The 18110-nt window shown below is 39.6% G+C and overlaps 1 protein-coding gene across 1 annotated transcript in view; it reads left to right on the forward strand.

Moving 5' to 3' along the window:
• The first annotated feature begins 17811 nt into the window (after positions 1 to 17811).
• Positions 17812 to 18110, forward strand: part of wdr89 (WD repeat domain 89) — a 4345-nt gene continuing 4046 nt past the window's right edge. Inside the window, exon 1 of the mRNA XM_043697213.1 lies at positions 17812 to 17889. The gene's annotated coding sequence lies outside the window, so the exon portion shown is untranslated. The remainder of the gene's footprint in view (positions 17890 to 18110) is intronic.

An 18110-nucleotide genomic window follows, 5' to 3' on the forward strand; every position in this document is an offset into this window, starting at 1 on the left:
CTGACATGTTACGAAGGATATGAAAGCTGACTTTATTTGAAAGCTGTTCAATAAGTGGACCATCTTGTCTTTTTCAAGATTGGGGGGAGATTACGTTTAATCTTTTCCTGCAGTTTAAACCTTTCCCAAAAAGATAACATGCTCAGACAAGAAATTTCCTGTTTTTCAGTGCATCTGTTTCTCAGTACCAGTGTTTTGCACAGTTTGTCACCTGAGGTGACAGTGTTGCTTTTTAGTAGTTTGTGAATGTGGAATGGGTGACATGTGTAACCATTGATAATTCTTACAGGAACTCACTGTATGTGAGAGTACACAACATTAATCACTACCATACCGTTATGACAAAGTTGATTTTTATCTATAGAATGAACATTTTTTGTTTCCTATGCTCATTGCCTTATTCCTTGTAGCAGAAAGCCCAACAGGAAGAATGAACAGAACTAGCATAACATTTTGCGCACACAAATGTGTGGAGGAATTGCTGGTTGTATTTAATATTCATATTACCTGCAGTATTCCATGTCACTCTGAAGACTGACCACGACTATAACTGTTTTTTAACTGACCACAAAATTTCAATTTGTTCTTGTCTTAAAAATCAGGCATTCCAATGTCACCTCCTATGAAATCTTTTGCATCATCTGCACTTTTTACTGTGGGATGTATAATTGTTATCTAGTTGAACACACTGCAAAGATCCTGGTTTTTAAAAACATGTAGCTACAGTTTTGTTGCTGAGAAAAATACCCTTCTTTCTGTTGAAAGTTTTTTTCTTAAATCATTTTAAGATTGCAAACATTTATCAAATTTTCTTGTATCATACTTTGTCTTTTTCTGAAATGATATCAGGCTCTGCATTCATGGAATTAATGAAAACAGAACTGTGATGTGCTGTAGGCAAGTTTTACATCTTGCAAGAGAGGGAGTGTCCTGTGGATCATGTGATTGACCAGAAAAGTTTCTTATGAAAAAATCAATCAGTGTCTCTGGATATTCCTCCCATTGGGCTTTCAGCTTTCTGGATTATACAGTATTGATGTACAGATTGAAGATTGACTTGTGTTAAACTACTTCTGGAGTTTTAATGTAAAAAGTGTCACTCCTGTACTTGATGAAATAGTACTTTTTAAAATTTGTATAATTTATCTTGGGACAGTAAATCTTATTCAAACTATGTAATTCTTCTAAGCATGGGCATGAAAAAGATTCTACTGAACCTGATTGGTTGTTTACATTTTATTTTTAAAAATCCAATTTCAAATTTATTTTGAGATGAATCTTATTTTACCTTGCTAGAAATAGCGAGGTTGGTTACTTCTATATTTCAGCAGTATTCCATGGTATTACACTTGTCTTTTATTCTATTCCATTACACTTTGCATAGAGATGTAAATTCACTGTCATTGATATTCCCGAGGTAAAAATATTGATGTAACATGGAGATGGGATAGGCAAAATTAGTTAATACATTTTGTTCTCAAAAGTACCATTTTTGTGGAAATCCAATTATCCCATAGCATTTAGTACTTGGCTAAAACCATCTAAATCTTTTATACAAGATGTCAGCAGATCTCACTACAGTGAGACCACTAACCAACCATGCTGCAATACTTTGTTGAATTGTATGGAACATTTGGTGAAGTGGGATGTACTTTGGTTGGAGTCTGAAAGTTTTTTTTAACTTTGAATTAGCTTTTGTTTTATTATTTAGCATCACTACTTATTTCTCCTCTATCCCACCTCCCCCATCCCCACCCCCACCCCACTCATCCATCCTTACCTTTTGCACCTGTGCATGCATATATATTACACGCATAGTCCTTGGAAATGTTTAAACTATATTTTATGGTTTTTCACTTTTTTTTTGTGTGTGAAGTTTTGATAGTGATAGCAGATGCATTAGGAAACTTCTGACCTACTGCAAAGGTATCTTTCCCTTGTATAACTTCCTGCATAACTTAAGTAGACAAAATGAAGGATGACAAATTTATTCTTGTGCAGACATAGCTGAATGTCCTGGATTTTGACTATTGTTTTCACTTCCTTTGCCAGTGACCTCTCTGGGGTTAAACAGTCTGTCAGAAATTCAAAAGTCTTTTGAACCTACCCCTGCCAAGTTACTTACCTGATTTTGGGTGGTTTCATGAGCATTGACATTTATCTTGATGTCACTGATGTTAAAGAAGGGAAAATTGGCTTGCATTCATTATGTTGAGCATTACTGAGATGCATGCGTGGAGCTTGGTAATGATCAGTCCTGATTGTGATGCAGACTGGTCTGTATGATTTGACCAGGGGTAATCTGATGCACTAATATTCTCCCAAATATTACATAGTGCATCTCCCACTATCCTGATACTCTGAGAAAGCCTAAAGAGCAAATTGTGCATTGTTGCCTCTGTAAAAGTATTTTTTTTTTGTTGTTTTGGATCAATACTGCAAAGGCTAATTCTTTTTTAAGCAAGGATCTTCCAAAGGGGCATATGCTGATTTCTGTCATGTGTTGAACACTCTTGTCAGCTCATAGCATAAAATTATGAATGTGATACATAACATTAAAGTTCAAAAAAATCATCATTTTATGAAACATTGGTGTACTTGAATAGGAGTTTTTTTGTTCAGCCCTTACTGTTGATGATTTGATTTATGGAAAACCAGTTTAAATGTGGACTGTTGGTTTTAAAGTAAGAATAAATGTTATGTAAAACTACACTTCAAACTATATATAAACAATATAATCATTCTAAGCATGGAACTTTTGTGGTCCAATAATCCCATTGGTAGATTTCCCTCCCTCTTTATTCCACACATCTCTAAGTGAGGCTTGTTGGTTTCATGCCAGACAAGATTTTTAATTATTATTTTTTGAATGGTATGACAAAAGTAGATCCCTGTAACTTTTTTTAAAAATGCATTCTAGATTGATGGAACATTAATGCAAAAGTGAGTTTCACCATTTTAATAAGTCATCTCCCTTTTCAGTGCTGAACAATCTAATGCATCCTTCTATTTACACAAAAAAGCATGCGTCACTGAAAAATGAAAGTGCAGTTAGAGAACTGTGAAGCCATAGTGTTTCTTAACCCTTTATGGGATAAACCAAATACAATTCAAGTTTTTAATTAATTATTTTCTAAAAATTCCTAAAAGGGTTAAAAAATATTGAGTAAAATGGCTTTTTTGTTAAAGTACTAAATGCAGTTCCATAGGTATCAAAAGGATTAGTTGTTTTTCCTGAAGTTAAATCTATTGGTCATTAACAGTGCACGATCTGACTGTTCGTCCAATAATTTGGCTTCCATAACTTCCACATACACATGAATTGCCAATTTGTTGAAACTATATGGATGTTCTGCTGCACCTAATTGGCTCTGTGCAAGTACTGTGCACATGGAGGTGGCAGATGCAAGACTTTTGGAAAGTGCAAGTTATACATGGGAGTGGTTCATTAGAAAGTTCTTAGTACAGGGTTGGGACCACACTGGTGATCAGTGAATTCCTGTAAAAGTTTTTTGCATTCAAGAATATGTCCCATCTCTCTGTAGAAACCAATATGTCATCTTAAAGAGCCCCTGCCATTTCAGCTGTCTAAAATCTGGAGAGAGGGATAATATAGTTAAGATTATTTGTGGAATCCTGGCAAGATAACAGCATATTACCTGACTAGAATTGCATTAATTGTAAACTCTATCAAAACAATTCAAAGGTTGTGGACATAAATATATCTATTATGACTGTGTATGGATTAGTAAATTTGTGTGAGGCCACTCCAAACTCAACAAAAGTGAATGATAAAATCTTTGGGTCACTATGCCAGATCATCCATGCATGGGATTCTTAAAAGTACACAGATTTGTGAAGTGATTGAAATTAACTTATTTTTAAAAAAATATTTGCTTCCTATTTACTCTTTGATCTTGGTTAAACTTTAACCTTTTTGTTTATTCTTCAAACTAGCTAAAGATTTTTTTGTGATGACCTTGCCTTTCCTTGCTGATACAACTTTTCACTAATGCTCTTAACCATTAACTTTAACTAATTGAATTATAATCTGTGATTAAGATATGGAGATAAGTTCTTTCTCACCATCTAGTTTTTTTTTTAAAAAAAAGCACTTAAAGCTATTGGAAGCGCTAGAATTGCAATTTGAGATTGTCCAATTTAGCCCCAAACTGTGGTGAACAAGAAATCCTTTAGCCCAGCTGACTAGAATGTTTGTTTGTTTGTGCAACTAATATATAGAAATTGAGAATTTGGATAACCTGATTATGGAAACTTGATATATTGCAATCTTCAGTATATTTTTCATTACAGTAAATCAAAAAATATTTCAGGTCAGAGGGCATGTAGGGAAGGAAATTGCTCAAAGACTAATGTAGAAACATGGTACGATTCTTGGTTGACACACATACACCTGCAGCAGATTTGGAAAAATAAGCCACAGCTATATGCAGAGACTAAAGAGTAAATGTATGGATACTTACTTTTGTTTAATGATTTATTATTTGAATGTTGAACAGTTATGAATGAAGATGCATTGCATTATTTTACCTGTGTTAATGAAACATGGAACAAAGTGTTTGTTTTTACTATGTTGTAATGCTAGAGTTTTTTTTGTCATGAGCATGAGTTTTGTTTTTTCTTAAACTTTTTTAAAATCTGTTTTAAAAGTTGGTTTTCAGATCACTATCTTCCCTTGGACCTTGTGACTTTCAAATATTGTAAGTTTGTGTGTTAATCATTGATTTTCATCCTATCCTCCAACAGTTAGTTCTGCTGGTCAGCAATGTGATACATTTCACAATTCATTTTATGTAATTGCAGTTTGCACTAAGCTTAAAATAAAAAGTACAATGAAACTTGGCTTTGTGTGTACACGTTTATTCCTTTTAAAGGAGAAATAAAGTGCCAGCAAAAGTACTCCTTGGCTAGCACTTCCTAATAGTAAAATTTGTCATTTGGAAACCTTAAATCTTCTGTTTAACTCTCAGCAAAGTTGTCCAATATTTCAGACAGCAAGTAACTGTCAACAGTGACTTATTTTCAAGCTGGCGTGGAGAATAAATTTAAACTTAATCACCCTGGAGCTGCAAATACTTGTCAATATAATTGCTAATAACTTCCATATTTAAGCATTGTTCAGTTCAATTTTCTCTATTGTTGAACATTGTTCTACGTAAGCTAGATCTGTTAAAGCTATTGGATCTCTTCCAAATTGATTTATAGAAGCTTATTTGACAGTATATTTACTTTGCTTGTATTTTTAAACTTCCAGAGAAAAGTAAATTATGAAAGTAGACATGCAGCTTTTATTCTCCCAAACACTTTCAAGTTGAGGGTTGAGTATAAAGTACTCTAAATGCTACTAAGCTTGATGCAATAATGATTTAACTGAAAGCTATGTAATAATAGGTAATTAACCAGATTATCAAGTAGACCCCAGTGTTGTAGCAATAATGGATTACTTTATCCAGGGTGCAGCTAATTCTGTAGCATTCTTTGATTTTTGAAGTTTGGTGATGTTCAATACTGGGGTCTTTAGCTGCTTATTGACATCCCATGGTGTGATCCTTTTTGTTTCTAACAAAATATCTCTGCGCTTGTCTGCTTTAAATTCCATTTACCTTGTGGTTAGGGCATCGAAGGAACCCATTAGCTTATGGCGTCTATCCATTTCTTTTAAACTTTGTCGGCTTTAGTGTTTTTGTAAATTTGTTCTGAATCATTACTACTTGCTGCTTGAAAAGGTTCTTCCTTGTCTCCTCTTCTCTCAGCCTAAAACTAACTCCATGTCCTTGTACCATAATTTAGTGGTAACAACTTTACTTGGAAACCATTTCCTTCTAATCCTGCCATGATCTATACTGCAATTGCCAACTGTTGTGAAGTGCTGTTACATGTTGTCATTTATGGCAAGTTCCTCCAACACAATAATATCAATTTTTCACTTTTTTTCAATTAATCCCTTAATGGTTTTCTTGGTTATTTTGGTTCTTTTTGAGATTGGGTGCCACCCTGAGTTGTGAAAAGGACTTGGCTGAGAAGCCTGGTAGGTAGTTGCAAGGTCTAGACCAACAGAGTAAATTCCTACATGATCATTGTTGGAAGTACATGCTTAGGTGAAGATTCTGGAGTTTGATGTTTGAATTTGTGTTCTGCAAATTCACTGCTATAGAAATTCTCCAGTGGCAAGAGCTTTGGTAAGTGACCAAACCCCTCTGCCAACTAGAATAGTGGTGACAGCATGATAGACTACAATGTGTCCTCCTGTGGAAATTTAGTTATCAAATATCTAATTTAAACAGCTTTTGGAAGGCTGTGCTGACACATCTAATTCTTAGATGTACTGATTGATATTGGAAAAACATCAAAACTTTTCCTAATGTCAACAGCTACTTTTTTTAAAAAAAAAAGTTCACTAATTCCCCATCAATAACCATCCTTGGTGGAGGTTTTGTCTGGAGAAAAGCTGGGGAGTATTTTGGTTTTGCTGATGAGTGAGACACTGATTTGAGGTAGAGGGTGGACTGTCTGATACTTAGTGTGGGTCACAGCTGCATAGCTGTTAACATTATAACCCATTAATATATTGGGTTACCTTAGTCTTGACTCACAGGCTGTTGAAGTTGAAAAACTTCCCATTGAACCAAAACACAACCGTGACTCCTTGTACAAGTTGGACATGATTGAAATCATCAACCAGACTGAGATGAATCGAGGAAAAACTGATACCTTTCTGGATATAAGAGGGCTTAGTCTCCAATCCACTACAAAGGACAGTTGCCACATAGTATTATGCAGGAGCTGATGGATTATTTTTTCTAACTCCCAAGCCTCTGATTTTTCTTTTCCAAAAGGCTTTACTGTTGTTTTGGATTCAAAGGTCATTGGCTGATAGATCAGTAAAAGCAATAGAGAGATATTTGCATGAGCTCCAGAAACTCGTTTGTTTAATATCTGTGACGCTCCTGGACATCACTGGGTTTGGTGTCTGGAAGTATGTAGGGTACTAGTTGGTTCAGGTGGATTCAGTGGGTGTATGATGATTAAAGTCACACCTTTCATTATATGAATATATAGACTAGGAGCAAAAGGAGACAGTCCATGTTCCCATTTACCCCAATAAAGCTTCATTACCATGTCTAACCAGAATCTATCCACATCCATCTTTAAAGCTACTCAATGACCCTACACTCTCTGCTTTCTGGGGAGGTGTTTAATGTCACTCAACCCTTTTGAGGGCAGGTTTTAAAAAAAATTCTCAGCTTTGTCTTAAGTGTGACCCCTAATTTTAAAGTGTCTCTCCGTTCCAGGCTCCTCCACAAAAGGAAACCTTTTCACATCCTCCTTTACAAGCCCATTCAGAATTGTATGCACTTCAATCCAGTCACCTTCAAACTGGTAAACTCTAATGGAAACAAGCTGAGCATGCCTTTGTAAGACCGTAAACCCCTCTGAACCATTTCTGATGTGTTTACATTCCTTATGAAGTCTAGTATCACTTTTTCCTTTTAGAAGTAGAATCCTGATTCTTCTGACTGAAAGCAAGCTAAGTTCTTCAATTTTTACTCTTTTTTTTTTACAAAAATCTCATTCAACAGATCCCTACTTTTTTGCCCAGGAATTTTCCCTCAAAATAAAATTCCAGAAATAATGGCAAGTCAATCATTAAATCCCCTGCACATATACCCACGTGCTAAGAGTTCAAGATCCAAACTCTCAAATGATTTTACATACATAAGTACATTGCACATGTTACAACACATCATATAGACTGTTCTGTTTTACTTTTAATACTATTTCTTCTCTGCACCCAAACTTGACATTTAACATTGATGTCCTGCAACAAGGTCACCTTTTACTACTGCAAATGCTATTCTTAATTATTAGTTTTACCTGTCCACTTTTGGCTTTCCATTTTTCTGGAATGTCCTAACCCTCAACCTGCTATGGCCAGTTTGTACATCCACCCTGCAGTTGCCACTCCTTTCAAAACAGGCTGAGAACACTTCTAACCTGGTTGTAAGCTTGCTTGCTGAGCTGGTAGATTTGTTCTGACATTTCGTCACCATGCTGGGTAACATCAGTGAGCCTCCAGTGAAATGCTGGGGTTGTGTTTCACTGGCTATTTGTGTTTTCGTTTGATGTGAGCGATATCCCTTTCCATTCTTTTTCTGAGCGGTTGTGAAATGGGGTCCAAATCAAAATGTTTAACAATTCCAGTTTAGATGTCAGGCCTCTGAATTCCCATGCATGTCTTTGCTTAACCTGTCCTGGGATGGATGGTGTGTGTGTGTGTGTGATAGTTGGTCATGTCTTTTGGTGGCTAGTTGGTGCTCATTGTATCCTGGTGGCTAGTTTCCTGCCCGTCTGTCCAGTGTAATGTTTGTCCAGTCCTTGCAGGGTATTTTGTATATGACCTCTGACCTCTGTTCTGCTAGCTGTTGGTACTGGATCCTTTAAATTCATCAGGAGCTGTTCAGTGTGGTGGTAGGTTTGTGGGCTACCATGCTGCTTAGGGGCGAGAGTAGTCTGGTTGTCATCTCCAAGGTGTCTTTTAATGTCTGGCAGATGGCTACAATCTCTCTGTGTGTTGTCGTCTTTTTTTAGGTCTGTCATGCAGGAATCAGCAAACTGCGCTCATCAGGCACCCATTATTCCTGGATACTTCATTTAGGTGTTTTCTTTCCTTTGGCGGCTTGTAGTTCCTCAGTGCTGTATTGTGTTGTGGCTCATTTAAATGTCCTGATGCAGCTCTGTTTGTGGGTGTTGAGATGATTGCTCCTGTAGTTGAGTATCTGGTCAGTGCATGCGGCTTTCCTGTAGAAGCTGGTCTGCAGCTCTACATTTAGCTTTTTGTTCTACTATGACATCCTAGGAAGGGGAGTTTGTTGTAGTCATCGGTGCACTTTATACCAGTAAGGATGTTGTTTGTGGGTTCCTTCTAATTTGTTGCATTTTGTGATGACAAAGATGTCATCCACATAGCAGACTCGAAGCCTGGGCTATATTGTGGGAAGGGATGTTTGTTCTAACTTTGGGATAACTGCTTTTGCTTAGAGTCCTGATATTAGTGATCCCATAGGTATCCTATTGATTTGTTTATAGATCTTGTTGAAGGTGAATTGGGTTGAGAGGCACAGGTCTACTGTTTTTGAGGATGCTGTCCTGCTGATGGAGTGGTGCTGTCAGGTGTTTGTGTCCTTGGTTGTTGGCTAGGGTGATGTGAATAGGGACATGTTGAACAAAATGTCCTCAGCCTTGGTGTCTTTGAGGAATTCCTGGGTGGCTTGAGTCTTCCAGGTGTTTGTGTTGCAGTTCCCTTTAGTAGTCTGTTTGTAGCTGAACTGGGATGTGAGACAATGGGTCTGAGGGGACCCTTGCTTATGTACCTTTCGGTAATCTGTAGAAACGGAGCATGTTGGATTCTTTCGGTTTTATTCTTTGCAGGTCAGTCTTGTTAATTTCACCTGTTGTGTAAAGTTTCCTCAGGGTAGCAGTAGTATGGTTTTCTGGCTGTGGACTCTGGTCGATTGCTGCCTGTAGGTATCTACAGGTATGTACAGGTATCTACAGGTTTGTATCTGTGAGCAGTGTGTTTGCTTTTTCAATGTATTGTTCTGTTCAGAATGACAGTCATGCACCTTTTTGCCTGCCGGTTGGATTGCAATATTTCTGTCCTCCTCCTTGAGTTCTGAGTTGTTGAGGGTGTTCCCTTTCTTTCTGCTTAGTGTTAGTGTTACTGTTTGTCTGATGGCCTGCCCAATCTCTTCTGTAAATATGTTGTCTTTTAGGGAGGATTCCGGTGCTGCTAAAAAGTCCCTTTTTTTTTGTTCACGGTCCTGTTGTTGAATTCATCCCTTGTACAAGGATGACCGTTTCCGTGCCTGTTATCGGTCCAACAAGTTCTTTATCCAAGTCTCTCTGAGCTGTCTGTTTTATTGCTGAGCGAGAGCTTGGCCAGATCTTATTAGTAGGGTTTTTCTTTTCTTTGGTCTGCTGTTGTTTAGTGTTGGTTCGTTCTAACGTACTTGTCCATTCGTGGTCAGTCGCACTAGTGTACAGAGTTTCTTGGTCAGAATACGCACAATTGAAAGACATCAGTTTGACTTGGACAATACATCCATCTCTGGGTAGACTAAACAAAGACACAGGAATTCCTAGACGCCTAGCATTCCAATTAGAATTCAATTAACAAACATCAATTTGGACATCATTTAGCAACCTCTCCTAAAAGAACCATAAGTGATATCGCCCACCACAACAGACCAAGACCCCAAATAGCCAATGGGACAGAACACCAGCACTTCATCGAAGGCTCACTGATGTTACCTAGCATGGTGACGAAACATCTGAGAATAAATCTACCACTTCAGTGAGCAAACTGACAACCTGATCCACAAGCTGAGTTACAACTCTTCTTTAAAATTTCAAACCTACTAAATAATTTGAGTTTGACACTCCTCCACCCCTGCTCTAAGTCCCCTTTCTGCCATACTGTAACCTTCTCCTTTCCCTGAACACTGACCAAATCAGATGATCTCCTCCTAAGAAGTGTGAAAGCCTCCTGGCACAGACAATTCTGGTAACTTTATCCTTCTCTGATGCATTGCAGTCTCTGTACCTCTCATACCAAACTCCAAACCAAATTGTGTTTACTGCTCAAATTGTACTTCAGATATACTTTCACTGGATCACCGTGGTAGCCAGGAGCTCCTGTATGCTGCAGCCTTGTCACCACTTGAGTGCAATCCTTGACTAGTTTAAATGTCATTAAATCACTATTACCATTCTCGCTTCTATGAATATCTTAGCAGCATTTGTTTCATTAGTGAACACCAATGCAAGGTATTCTTACATTTCCAAGACTTCCCTCTGCCTCTAATTATACTTTTATCACCTTCATTCCCAATCAAGTCCACTGGAATTTTACCACCAGCTTAATGTTTGGCTACCTCTTTTGATAACTGCCATTGAATTCTCTTTTCTTTTTGCCAAATCTATTTTCTTCTTCTTCGAGCTGAGGAGTGAAGTATTTGGTCTAGTTCTTATTCGAGATGAATGTACAAATTAGGACCACATGTTAGCCATTTGGCCCTATGAGTCTGTCCTTCATTCAAAGAGATAATGGCCGATCTGTGTGTTTCAAATTTCACATCCCTATCTATTCTCGATAATCTCAGATTTTTGTCTTCCAGGAAATCATGCAATTACCTCCCCTCCACCACCTTCTGAGGCACAGTTCAAAGTTTCTCAATCCCCAAGAGGAAAGATTTCTGATAAAAAAATTAAGGGCTAACCTTTTAAAAAGTGCTCCTTAATCCTGCACTTGTCCACAAGAGGGAATAGTATTTCCACATTGTACCTTCATAACCACCTTTTCAGAATCTTATGATTCTGATCAACTCACTTGACATGCATCATACTGTTTTTGATTCTTTGTATTCTCTATCCCTCTTGTCTTCAAGGAGCTATTACTTTTGTTTTTCCTGCTCTTCCTTTTAATTGGAATGTAGCCTGTACCTGAAACATCCTTCCCTGATAGACCCACCCAATACAGAGGACCTCGATTATCCGAATACCAATGTCCTGAAAATAGGATTAGCTGGAGGAGATCAAGGCCACAATGGAAACATTACATCAAAGACTTTTTTTTTTCCCCCAACAGTGATCGTGTCTTTTGTTTAGTGATTAAACAGGCACGGTCTCCAAATGACTGTCTGTCTCCCCTCTTTCCCCCCCACCCCCAACATGGGTATTAATGTTAAATATTATATGGATTGACTACTCAAAAAAAAAAGCAGAACCTGCAAGCAGGCAGTAAATCCATATAATATTTCTAAATTCCACTTTGGAAATGGAAGCAGCCTGACTCAAGATTGCGATTCAGACAGACTCCAACCTCACACATTTAATGCATTGTCTGAGTGGAGCTGTCAACTTCAGGTTTTATGACAAAAGTTATGTTGTGAATGTGACTTTAAAAGTGATTCTGGAGTTTACATATTGAAGAACCAAAACTAGCAACCCCATTCTAAAAGTTGAAAGACTTAACTAACTAGGTTTGTTCAATGTATCATTGTATCACTATAATCGTTTGCTACAAATTCTGTCTCTTATGGTCCTGCTTCACAACCACCTGATGAAGGGCCAGTGCTTCCAAATAAACCTGTTGGACTATAACCTGGTGTTGAGTGGTTTTTAACTTTGATGGTTTGCATTGTCCATTACAAAAGTAAGGGGAAGTAGGGAGAAAGAAGTGAATAAAAATGCAGTTGGAGGTGGAAAGAAAGCACCGTATCTTCCCCTCTACTGAATTTTCCAGCTGACACGAAAGATTCATTTGGAGTTCTGTCATTGTGGATACATCACAGGCAAGTGGATTAGGGTCATAAGTTTATATTTTTAATAAATCATACTTGACAGTTGACTACCAGAATGGCACTTATTAAGAACAGACTGTTCAAAACTCCTAATGAGCACACTGCAAATGTTTGATTTATTTTGTTACCCACTTTTAAAAATCTTTTCATCTCTTTGCTGCTTTTCTTGAAAGGTATATTTTGCCACAAGCCATGTACCATCTTGGTGGAACTAATAGTGTTAAAGCTAACAGATCATTTGGACATGGGGAATATCACTTTCAAGTGGAATAGCCAGATGACTTTCCACTTACATCATTTAAAATTCTAGGTGCCATATGCAACATGGTTTGTGACACATTCCGAAATGGCAGTTTGAATCCTGGAATTTAATTTGCTGAGATACATAGCAGTATTCACTGATTATTTTCCCTTTCTACATTACTGTATTCTTTGGATTTACCATCACTTCTAATTTATAGGCATCATAGCATGATAATTAATGGAGTCAAGAAGAAAACCAGAGTTTAAATCAGAGTATTCCTGATGGGCTTTTGCCCGAAATGTCAATTTTCCTGCTCCTCGGATTCTGCCTGACCTGCTGTGCTTTTCCAGCACCACTCTGATCTAAACTCTGGTTTCCAGCATCTGCGGCCCTCCCTTTCATCGAGAAGAAAACGATTAAATGTTCTGAAGAAGGATTACTTGACCTGAAATGTTAAGTCTGATTTCTCCCTATAAATGCTGAATTGTCCAGCAATTTCTATTCTTGTTTATGATTTCCATCATTCACAGTACTTGGTTTCATTTTGAGAAAAAAAAACAGATTTAGCAGGCATTACTGAAAGACTTGCTGAATTTAGACAAGATGGTGAGTCACAGGACTTCAATATATGACCCATTTGCATGTTTTGGAGGCCTTGAATATTTGGTTACCTTTGCAATCCCTTCATTACCAGTGAGCATCCGCAGTCCCATTAGAGTCATAGAGATGCACAGCAAGGAAACAGATCCTTCGGTCCAACTTGTCCACCCAACCCATCTGCCAACACCCGGCCCATATCCCTCACAACCCCTCCTATTCATATACCCATCCAGATGCCTTTTAAATGTTGCAATTGTACCAGCCTCCACCACTTCCTCTAGCAGTCTATTGCGCACATGCGTGGAAAAGTTGCCCCTTACGTCTCTTTCATATCTTTTCCCTCTTACCCTAAACCTATGCCCTCTACTTCAGGACTCCCCAAACTCAGGGAAAAGACCTTGTCTATTTACCCTATCCATTCCCCTCGTGGTTTTATAAGCCTCGATAAGGTCACCCCCTCAAGACTGCGTGCTCCAGGGAAAAAAAACAGTCCCAGCCTATTCAACTTCTCCCTATAACTCAAGTTCTCCAACCCTGGCAACATCCTTGTAAATCTTTTCTGAACCCTTTCAAGGTTCACAACATCCTTCCGATAGGAAGGAGACCAGGATTGCATGTAATATTCCAAAAATGGCCTAACCAATGTCTTGTACAGCTGCAACATGACCTCTCAATACTCTGACCAACAAAGGAAAGCATACCAAACTCCTTCATTATCCTATCTATCTGCAACTCTACTTTCAAGGAACTATGAATCTGCACTCCAAGGTCTGTTCAGCAGCACTCCCCAAGATTTTTAAGTGTATAAGTTCTGCTAAGATTTGCTTTCCCAAAATGCAGCACCTCGCATTTAGAGTCATAGAGATGTACAGCATGGAAACCTGTCCATGCCAACCAGATATCCCAACCCAATCTAGTCCCACCTGCCAGCACCCAGCCCATATCCCTCCAAACCCTTCCTATTCATGTATCCATCCAAATGCCTCTTAAATGTTGCAATTGTACCAGCCTCCACCACTTCCTCTGGCAGCTCATTCCATACACGTACCACCCTCTGCGTGAAAGGGTTGCACCTTAGGTCTCTTTGATATCTTTCCCCACTCACCCTAAACCTATGCCCTCTAGTTTTGGGCTCCCCAAACCCAGGGAAAAGACCTTGTCTATTTACCCTATCCAAGCCCGTCATGGTTTTATAAACCTCCTTAAGGTCACCCCCTCAAGACTGTGTGCTCCAAGGAAAACAGTCCCAGCCTATTCAACATCTCCTGATAGCCCAAATTCTCCAACCCTGGCAACATCCTTGTAAATCTTTTCTGAACCCTTTCAAGTTTCACAACATATTTCCGATAGGAAGGAGACCAGAATGCACGCAATATTCTAACAGTGGTCTAACCAATGTCCTGTACAAACTCAACATGACCTCCCAACTCCTGTACTCAATACTCTGACCAATAAAAGAAAGCATACCAAATGCCGCCTTCACTATCCTATCTACCTGTGACTCCACTTTCAAGGAGCTATGAACCTGCACTCCAAGGTCTCTTTGTTCAGCAACACTCCCTAGGACCTTACCATTAAGTGTATACGTTCTGCTAAGATTTGCTTTCCCAAAATGCAGCACCTCGCATTTATCTGAATTCTAGTTCTCCCTGTATTCCATGAGATCTAACCTTGCTAATCAGTCTCCCATGGGGAACCTTGTCGAACGCCTTATTGAAGTCCATATAGATTACATCTACTGCTCTGCCCTCATCAATCCTCTTTGTTACTTCTTCAAATACCTCAATCAAGTTTACAAAATTATGAGGGGCATTGATAGGATAAATAGACAAAGTCTTTTCCCTGGGGTCGGGGAGTCCAGAACTAGAGGGCATAGGTTTAGGGTGAGAGGGGAAAAATATAAAAGAGACCTAAGGGGCAACCTTTTCACGCAGAGGGTGGTACGTGTATGGAATGAGCTGCCAGGTGGAGGCTGGTACAATTGCAACATTTAAGAGGCATTTGGAAGGGTATATGAATAGGAAGGGTTTGGAGGGATGGGTGCAGGCAGGTGGGACTAGATTGGGTTGGGATATCTGGTCGGCATGGACGGGTTGGCCCGAAGGGTCTATTTCCATGCTGTACATCTCTATGACTCTAAGTTTGTGAGACATGATTTCCCATACACAAAGCCATGTTGACTATCCCGAATCAGTCCTTGCCTTTCCAAATACATATACAACCTGTCCCTCAGGATTCCCTCAAACAACTTCCCACCACCGAGATCAGGCTCACTGGTCTATAGCTCCCTGGCTTGTCCTTACCACCCTTCTTAAAAAGTGGCACCACATTAGCCAACCTCCAGTCTTCCAGCACCTCACCTGTGACTATCGATGATAAAGATATCTCAGCAAGAGGCCCAGCAATCACTTCTGTAGCTTCCCACAGAGTTCTCGGGTACACCTGATCAGGTCCTGGGGATTTATCCACCTTTGTGCGTTTCAAGACATCCAGCACTTCCACCTCTGTAATCTGGACATTTTGCAAGATGTCACCTCTATTTCCCTACAGTCTATATCTTCCATATCCTTTTCCACAGTAAATACTGATGCAAAATACTCATTTAGTATCTCCCCCATTTTCTGCGGCTCTACACAAAGGCCGCCTTGCTGATATTTGAGGGGCTCTATTCTCTCCTTAGTTACCCTTTTGTCCTTAATGTATTTGTAAATTCCCATTGGATTCTCCTTAATTCTATTTGCCAAACAATCTCATGTCCCCTTTTTGCTCTCCTGATTTCCCTCTTAAGTATACTCCTACTTCCTTTATACTCTTCTAAGGATTCATTCGATCTATCCATCTATCCAGACATATGCTTCCTTCTTTTTCTTAATCAAACCTTCAATTTCTCCAGACATCAGAAATCTGTATACCTACCCGCTTTTCCTTTCACCCTAACAGGAATATACTGTCTCTGCAACCTCGTTATCTCATTTCTGAAAGCTTCATACCTCATTAATGCCCAAAGTTAAAAATCACACAACACTAGGTTATAGTCCAACAGGTTTAATTAGAAGCACATTAGCTTTCAGAGTGTCGCTCCTTCATCAGGTGATAGTGGAGGGCTCAATCCTAACACACAGAATTTATAGCAAAAATCTACAGTGTGATGTAACTGAAATTATACATTGAAAAATTGATTGTCTGTTAAGCCTTTCATCTGTTAGAATACCGTGTTTGTTTCACTTCTTTCATGTGTAAATCACAAAACCTTTTTTTAAGAAGTTGCATTCTCAGGTTAGCTGTTAACAATGGTGATAGCTAGACAATATGTTGGCCCCTGTGTTCTCTGTCTATGCCATGATGTTTAGATTGATTCTAATCTAAAAATTGAGATAATGGAGTTTTACATGAATTCATGCAGTTTTTGAGCTCAGAGTTCTACATGAATGCGTGCAGTTTTTGAGCAAAGTACAATGTAACCCTGAAAGTACAAATTCACCCCACAAAATATATGTGTGCATGTGGGTCTTTGTCTGTGTGTGTGTGTCTGTCTGGGTTGGGGGTTGTGAGTGTGAGAAAGTGTGTGTGTGTGTGTAGTGAGTGCAGAGCATCTTAAGTCTGTGAGGGGTTTCATGTGTGAGTGTGGAAGTGTGTGTGTGTCTGTAAGGGTGTGTTTGGGTGTCTGTGTATATGTGTGTCCGTGTGTATGTATGTATAGGAGTGCCTGTGTGTGTTTGAGAGTGTGCGTGTGTCGGAGTATCTGTGTGTGTATATAGTGCAATGGTGGTCACCTGTAATATGACATGAGCCCAAGGTCCCAGTTGAGGCCCTTCCTATGGGTACCGAACTTAGCTATCAGCCTCTGCTCGGCCAGTTTTTTCTGCTGCCTGTCCCGAAGTCCACCTTGGAGGATGGTCACCCGAAAGTCCCAGGCTGAATGTCCTGGACCGCTGAAGTGTTCCCCAACTGGGAGGGAACACTCCTGTCTGTTGATTGTGCGGTGCCCATTCATTTGTTGTCGTAGCCTTTGCTCAGTTTCCCCAGTGTACCAGGGTTCATGTCACATTACAGGCGACCACCATTGCACTATATACACACACAGGCACTCCTATACACACATACACACGGACACACATATACACAGACGTGCGCACAGACACCCACACACACCCTTACAGACACATACTCCCACACTCAAACATGCACCCCCTCACAGACCTAAGATGCTCTGCACTCACTACACACACAAATACACTTTCTCACACTCACAACCCCCAACCCAGACAGACACACATACGCAAAGACTCACATGCACACATATATTTTGTGGGGTGAATTTGTACTTGTAGGTTTACATTGTACTTTTCTCAAAAACTGCATGCATTCATGTAAAACTCTGTTATCTCACTTTTTAGATTAGAATCAATCTAAACATCATGGCATAGACAGAGAACACAGGGGGCCAACATATTGTCTAGCTATCACGTCTATTTTGCTGCTCCTCGGATGCTGCCTGAACTGCTGTGCTCTTCCAGCACCATTAATCCAAAATCTGGTTTCCAGTATCTGCAGTCATTGTTTTTACCCAATCACATCAGGTCAGTGCCTGCAGTTCCGCTAACGGCCAGAGGTGGTGCCCTTTCCACCGGACACAGCCACGGGGCTGAGGGGGGACACATGGTGAGTGTGAGGGACACGGAGGGAGATACAGAGACGGAGGGGAGGGGAGACCGTCAGAGGGGCCGCGATCAGGGTGACGGCCCGCTCCAGGACCCTCCTCCGGAGGATTTCAGTCGATCACAGGATCCGAATTAATCCCGGCCTAGTTACTGTGGGCCTGAGGGCGGGAGAGTGGGGGAAGGAAAGGAAAGGAAAGGAAATGGGGGCAAGGAGGGGAATGA

The sequence above is a fragment of the Chiloscyllium plagiosum genome, chromosome 10 (genome assembly GCF_004010195.1).
Source record: "Chiloscyllium plagiosum isolate BGI_BamShark_2017 chromosome 10, ASM401019v2, whole genome shotgun sequence".
In the NCBI taxonomy this organism is placed as follows: Eukaryota; Metazoa; Chordata; class Chondrichthyes; order Orectolobiformes; family Hemiscylliidae; genus Chiloscyllium; species Chiloscyllium plagiosum.